The sequence below is a fragment of the Biomphalaria glabrata genome, unplaced genomic scaffold (assembly GCF_947242115.1).
Source record: "Biomphalaria glabrata unplaced genomic scaffold, xgBioGlab47.1 scaffold_19, whole genome shotgun sequence".
NCBI classification, from domain to species: domain Eukaryota; kingdom Metazoa; phylum Mollusca; class Gastropoda; family Planorbidae; genus Biomphalaria; species Biomphalaria glabrata.
Window position 1 is genome coordinate 833,002 of NW_026602932.1, and position 7,223 is coordinate 840,224.

The 7,223-nt window shown below is 32.4% G+C and overlaps 1 long non-coding RNA gene across 13 annotated transcripts in view; it reads left to right on the forward strand.

Moving 5' to 3' along the window:
• The window catches only part of LOC129924168 (uncharacterized), a 30,799-nt gene extending 25,033 nt beyond the window's left edge, over positions 1-5,766 (forward strand). For all 13 annotated transcript variants that reach the window (XR_008776133.1, XR_008776138.1, XR_008776132.1 and 10 more), the window contains one exon: positions 4,694-5,766. This is a non-coding gene — a long non-coding RNA (uncharacterized LOC129924168). The remainder of the gene's footprint in view (positions 1-4,693) is intronic.
• Positions 5,767-7,223: the final 1,457 nt, after the last annotated feature.

Here is a 7,223-nt window from a genome sequence, read left to right on the forward strand (position 1 = left end):
TTTAGATCTAGTAACGAAAGATATAGAAACAAAATTTTGGAGTGTTATTTTCTTGTCTGACCACTCACAAACACTATTGCATAACCGTTAAAAGTGTGCATAGAAAAAACCATGGGGTGGTCTTGTCACTATGGGCCGCACACTGCAGTACACTAGACCTACATGTGTCTATGTCTATCTGATCAGGTTGTCAAAATCACTGTCTGTTTACTTTTTGGGCAGGAAGGGTGTGTACAAATTTCAGTGTAAAGATAGATCTACGAACATGCTTGACTAAACATGGGCCAGTGTGTTATTTTCTTGTTTGACCAATCAACATTAAGCAAACACAATTGCATAACGTGCAATGAAAAAAAAAAACAGGGTAGTCTTGTAGTATCATTGACTACACATGTACAGTACACTAGGCCTACAGTCTATTTACTTTTTGGTCAGGGAGGGTATGGATTAGGATGTTTTTTTTTTCTAGAGTTCATTATGCTAATGCTTTTAGATCTATAATTTGTCAATTTAGACATAGATCTCAATAATAAGTCTTAAGACTAGAATCTATTATATGTCTCTGCTTCATCAAAGGCTTAAGCTATAAAAAGGTTGTACTTGATGTTCCTGCAGTTAATAAATTATTGTTTGCAGAGAATGAATTGACTAAAACTACTAAATATTGACCTAACTCGCTAATCAGATTCCCACTATAAACAGACATTAAACACCAGAACATGATTTTAGAAAAAACTCGGAACAACTCTATTCATAATATTGCATAAAAGCTTTTGGTAAACAAATGTTTAGCAACATTTAATACTACTGCTAGTTTCAAGTGCAGATATTGACTCACGGGTAACTTCTACTTTACCCTCTTCAAATGCAGACTAACAAAATAGTTGTTAACTGCATCACTCTTTGATAATCAAAGGTTGTTGCTATCACAAGACCAGAAAACTGGGATGTTGCTTTGCAACTGCTACTACATGTTGAACAGTTTACACATTTTAATTCAACATTTTAGTTTGTAACTAACAAAAAAAACTATGATTATAACTAAACTATTTTTTTCTAGTTAAACTTTGGCCTTAATTAATTTGTTTTAGTTAAACTAAAAGTTTCTAGCTTTTTAATTAACTCTTGCACAGTGATATATAATGTCTGATTAGATTTAAGTAGATCTAGATATAGATTGATCTAGATCTAATGAGACTAATAAAAGTCCAACGACAAGTCTAGATTTATCTAGAGTTCTAATCTAGATTCTTGATCAAGAAAATATCATCTAATGAGTGATTTATAGTAGATAAATCTTTACTAGGAATTACTAGTGTCTAGAAAATCTAGGTTTAGTCCTAGATTTTAGTGATAATGAATGATACATTATTTAAAGAATATAATAAATATAATTAATTCTACATTATTTTTAAAAATTCAGCGACATCTTTTTAAAGTCGCTGCAACAGGCCAGTTTAAAAAACGCTGGTGGACAAAATTTCCTAAAATGTTTTCAAAGTCTGTTCCCATCACTGATTGAAGTTAATGTTAAACTATTGGTAGAGTTAGTGAGACAAAAAATTCAAGTTCAAAAATGGAGGCATGTGTTTGTGCGTGCTAAATAAAAACTTGAATGTAATAGCCACTAACTATCAGAAAAAATTTTTTCTTCTTCTTCTTGAAACTGTCAGTTAGAGTTGAGCCTTCGGCTATTTGGAACTCTAGGCCAGCAAAAGTGAACAAGAGCTCTCTCTCACTGGCCTGAATGAGAACAGTGTACACTGTTCTGTCTGGCGGGTGGGTCAGACTCACAGCAAGAGGCCGCGTACACTAAGACACCCCCCCCCCCCCCATTTTCCTTTTCTATACCAGGCTAACCATGCGGGACACGCCATTTATGTAACAGCCCCTTGAGGAACAGCGCCTGGATTGTGACAAGGTTGTGTGAGCTTTTTTACAACTCTGCGCAATGCAAGAGGATGCTCTCGCACCCCTTTAGGCACCCCCACGGGAGTCTTGTTTTGCTACCCTTTAACCTCGTTTCCTCCTACGATCGTTTCCACCCGGGCACCACTATGAGGCAGGGTATCATGCCCGGGGAAAAAAATTTGTATCAAATGATGATTAATTTATATGTCAAGATAATGTCAAGATTTTGTAACCACTTATTAATCTGCGTGTCATGTGTTTATCACAAATATCAACTATCTTTATTTTCCAACAAAGGAACCAAGACCTTCTGAAAATCCTATTTTGAAAATTGTTTTATTTGGATTCATGTCAAAGTATTTAAAAGATCCATTTTGTATAATTTAAATAATAATTGTGAAATTCAACTTGATATAGCCTAGATTTTAGTCCTACTCATAATATTCTGTATGTATAAATGATTATTTTTTCAATGAGGTTTATAGGCATATTAGTCAAATATTGGATATGTAGTATTAAACAATATAAAATTTGTTTATAGTAGGGGTGCACCTGATAGTACTTTTTTATATCCGGCCGGAGCCGAATACCTAAGTGTCTTGTAAATAGCTTGTATTGCTGAGCATTTTACGAAACTGTTAATAACATACCTATATTTGTTTGTTTTTTTCTCCTTTTATATACCTTATTGTTTTAAACTCTGTTACTGATTTATAAAAGATTAACAGTATAAACAAAAATTAATCTGTGTAGCATGAGCGTGTCTGTATGTATGTACAAGGCCACCAACTATAAAGGCTGTGTGTTGGAGGGTCAATGTAAAATATGTTAGTAAATATTTAACTAGTTACTAATGTAAATCTCTTATCTGGCTTGTATGGTGGTTGGATGTATGTGTTCAAGAATTTCTGACCAACAACTGGTCATCAGACTTGTAATTTTAAGTCCAAAGACTGCTTCTGGATTCAAGGGCTTAATACTGATAGCTGTTAGTTAATAGTTGGAATCTGAAGCGAATTAGGTCATATATTTATTAATCCATTTGCGGCAAATGATATTTTATTAACAGCAGGAACATCTATTATACCTACTCATAGCCAGAGCCTTAAATGTTGCGAAACATAGATTTAATTGTAGTCTGTAGGCCTTTTATTGATATCTATGTTTAGATCTACTGTTATATAGATCTAAGAGAATTAGGAAAACCAAAAAAACAAAGACATATTTGTTTTAGTTTATTGTGCAACGAACGTGTGTTCAGCGCCCTAAATGACATTTCTCTCCAAGTAAACAAACTTAGTCTCATCATCTAGTCACCTCTAGACAGTGTCAATGTTTCTCAACAATCTGCATTAATCCATTCTGGCTTAAGAATGGTCAATGTCTATTAATACATTGTCATGGATTAAACAAATAAGAAGTTGAGCGTGTTGAGTCTCTTGAGCCCTCCCTTTAAAGATACCCCTGGTCAGTGTCTGTTTGGCTTGTAGTCCAGCCTCCTAATTGAGACTTAAAGTAAACAAACTTATTGTCCCGGCCAAAAGTATAAAAGGTGTGGCATGTGGTCCAGACCCTTGATTGACAACCTATCTCATAATAAACAAACTCATACCAGATTAACCTTATAAAGATTTGGCTTGTAGTCCCGCCCCTAATAAAAATTCTTCTCCAAGTAAACAAACTCAGTTCCCTCATAAGATGTGACCTCTGGAAAGTGTCAACACGTTGACATCTGGCTTGATGTGGTAAGCTGCCTATCTGTGAACTCAATGTTATGGACTATACAAACAAAAAGAGGTGGGGGTTGCTCATCTCTACCTCTGGAGATATACCCGCACATCTAGACAGATTATCAGCGTGGCGTAGTTAAGGAATATTACATGTTTACTAGACCACTCAAAAGTCAAGACAAGCTTTTAAAATGTGCAAGACATCGTTGCTATGTATGTAATGCGAATTTATAATGTAAAGTCTTATTTCTATTTAGATTAACACGCCTTGTCTTTGTACTAAAAAAATATTTGGTGCATATTCATAGTTTATAGTTTTAAAAACAGATTTTTTTATTTGAAACAAAAAAGTTAATGTATTTCAGAACTGACATTATTGAATCATGTCCACTTTATGAGTATTGGTTTATTTTTATTAACATGGAGATTTAGTTTAAACTTCTTGTTAGACATCGTTTATCAGCGTCGACTACCTTTATATGTTTGCCTTTCGCCTGTGTTGTTTCGATATTTAAGTGTTACCTCCGTTTGGCGTATCTGGAAAACACTTAGCACGGAGGCGCATAACAATATTCATAGAAATACAGGTGTAGCTTTTACTATCCGGTAGTGATATCCAACCGGAGCCGGATCGTGAAAAAGTGCAGAATATTCGGCAGAAGCCAGAGCCGGAGCAACTATCTGGTGCACCCCTAGTTTATAGGCATATCCATCAAATAATATTCTATCTGCATGATGACTGGGTTAAGTTTAGGGATTTGGTTAAGTGAACTATCACTGCACCCCCATGACAAAAGTCAAGGAACAGATGATATATAATATATACATTTAAGCATTTTGTATTTAAAAGATCTCTAACATAAAAAGTTACTCACTATAACAACTTAAATTTCCTTATTAAGTCATTGCTATGTGTTAAATTAGTCTTTCTGATTTCAAGATTAGCCATGTAAGCTGTCCATTTCACACACTAGAAAATGATTTTTTAAATATATTTAGTTACTTAACTTTATTTTTGATATTAATACAATAAACATTCTTTTATTTTATAGGTCTTATATTTTTGTGGAAATAAATTTTACTAGTGGAGTTTTTGTAGCTGCCAGAGTGGATCAAGGTGGATGTGATATCTATTTATAAACATGTATACCAGTATATTGTAATCAGTGATTTTCATTTTCTGGTAACAGTTTGTTTCCATTTAGATTGCAGTCTTTCTTATGTGAAAACAAGATGTCTGCATAATCTTAGAGTACATTTTTAAACTCATTTAAATTTATTAGATGAAATATTTATAAAACATACAATGTAAATTGTTTTGTAAAATGATTATACATTTGAGTTCATAAAAATGTGTAATTTTTTAATGGCATCATGTTTCTGCTTATCTGTATCTGATACTGATGATTGTTTTCTAAATCTATTACTGCTTCACCATTGAGGAAAAACTGCACATGTTTAAATCCATATCTGAAGTAACTTTCCAGAAAAAAAAAGATGTATGTATGTAAGACAGTGTCCAAAATTTCAAATCATTTCCTTCAAAATGTTATCAATTTCCTCCATAACTTCATAACATTATTGAATTTTTTCCTTCAGAACACAATTGTAAATTATCTTTTTTTTTTTATAATTTTTGTTAAACCACAAAGATACTCTAATAAAGTGAGACTCTTTCACTGATCTTATTAATATTCAGATAAATCAATTGAGAGTCTAATAAGTAATAGTCTAGCAAACAATTACTTATAATTTGCCGTATTATTATACAATATTAAGATTTACTTCTGCAGGGATGAAAAACTTTTTTAAAAAATACAATAGACATGTATAATAATATAAATAATAATAATAATCTTTATTGTCGTATAACTATAAAAAACCAAAAGTACATTCACACCTGACTCACTCATAATTTACATGTGAAAAGTTTATATCAGATTGTTTCTATTTAATGATTTGATTGCCATCAGTGTCTTGTATCTCTTTTGTGATGGTAAAGTCACAAAATGTAGGAAACCCCACTGTGTTTGGTCCAGTATGTGGGTTATTATATGTAAGTCTATTGTATTTTCTATATTATTTTACAAATGTAAAAAAAATAAAAAGAAATTGTTACACTGTTGATGTTTTTAAACTAACATTTTTATTTATTTATGCTTACATATCTGTTGTGTTTTAGTTTGTTCATAAATATAGATTCTTAAATTAAATTGTTTGTTTCCGCACTTATAAACCATGATCATCTGTAAGCCTATCGTAACTCTTTTTTTTAAGTTCCAGAAAACATTTATATTTTTTTTCTTGAAACCACTCTATGGAAGCCTCAATTTTAATTATATTAACTTTCATCATAAACATTGGATAGCTGCCTGGTTGTAATGTAGCAGTTTGCTACCATCTCAAGAAGAGCTTTTCCATGAAACATGCCTTTCCAAAACACTCACTATTCTTAAAGATAACCTTCACCCATTAAACCACTGTTACATAAGATCTGAATGAAGTGGTTGTCTCCTTTCCATTAGAACTAAAACAGAAAGATTTTAAAACTCCTTCATCTCACTGTCGGTCAGAGTGTTACAAGATCATCTATCATCATCGAGAAGTTCTTAGAAGTCTAATTCATAAAGCGCTGGTTGTGAGTGTGTCTGTGTTTTGTGTGTGAATGTTGTTCGTATTTGCATCTATAATGTTATTGTTACAGTAGTTATGCTGAGGTTGTCAATTGTTGTCAAACTAAATATCCATTTTCTGGACTGTCGATCAGAATTCTCAATGGTCCAGAGTTCATACTCTGGCAGTCGGCCCAATGACATCCCCGTCATCTTGCAGGAGGTTTGTACGTGGAATTATGTTATCCTGAAGGTACATCTGAAACATGTAAAGCAAACATTTCTTTAGTCTGGCACACAACTTGCACAAGCTTGGACATATGTCGAATACCAGAATAGTTTACTCTAAAGAAAAGTGTAAATATTTGAAATCCATAAATCTATATATGAAAGTCAAAACATGGACTCGCTCTTCTGTGATTCTCCTATTTAAAGATAATTTAAAATTTTACCCAGTTTTTCATTACCTCTTCCTTGGAATAAGTGATCACTTTTTGCATTCAATATCTTTACTAGAACTGCAATGGTCCTCTTTCCTAAATCATTTTTTTTTATTTCATCACTTAAATTTGTAAAATGTAATGCAACTTTTTATTCAACAAAATATTTTTCTTTTTCAAAAATACTGAATATCACACTAAGGCTTTTAGCCATTATGAGCCAATGCATGGACTAGATTGAGAATGGTAATGCCTTATGGCAATGGTGAGTGACTACAAATTGAAAGATGTCATAATGAACTTAAAACAGTTTACAGCCATTAAAAGAACAATAAATAAAATAATATTTTTAATTATTATTTGACTAAGCCAAACTTAAAATACACTCAAAAGTAAATTCAGCTTAATGTCCATGTTAACATTTCGGAGAAAAAAAAAATTCTGTTTCATTATGTTATTATTAGAGTTGATTATGAATTCTCTGTAATGAAGAAAATCCTGTTAAAGGGGATAGAATCAAACTAAGGATC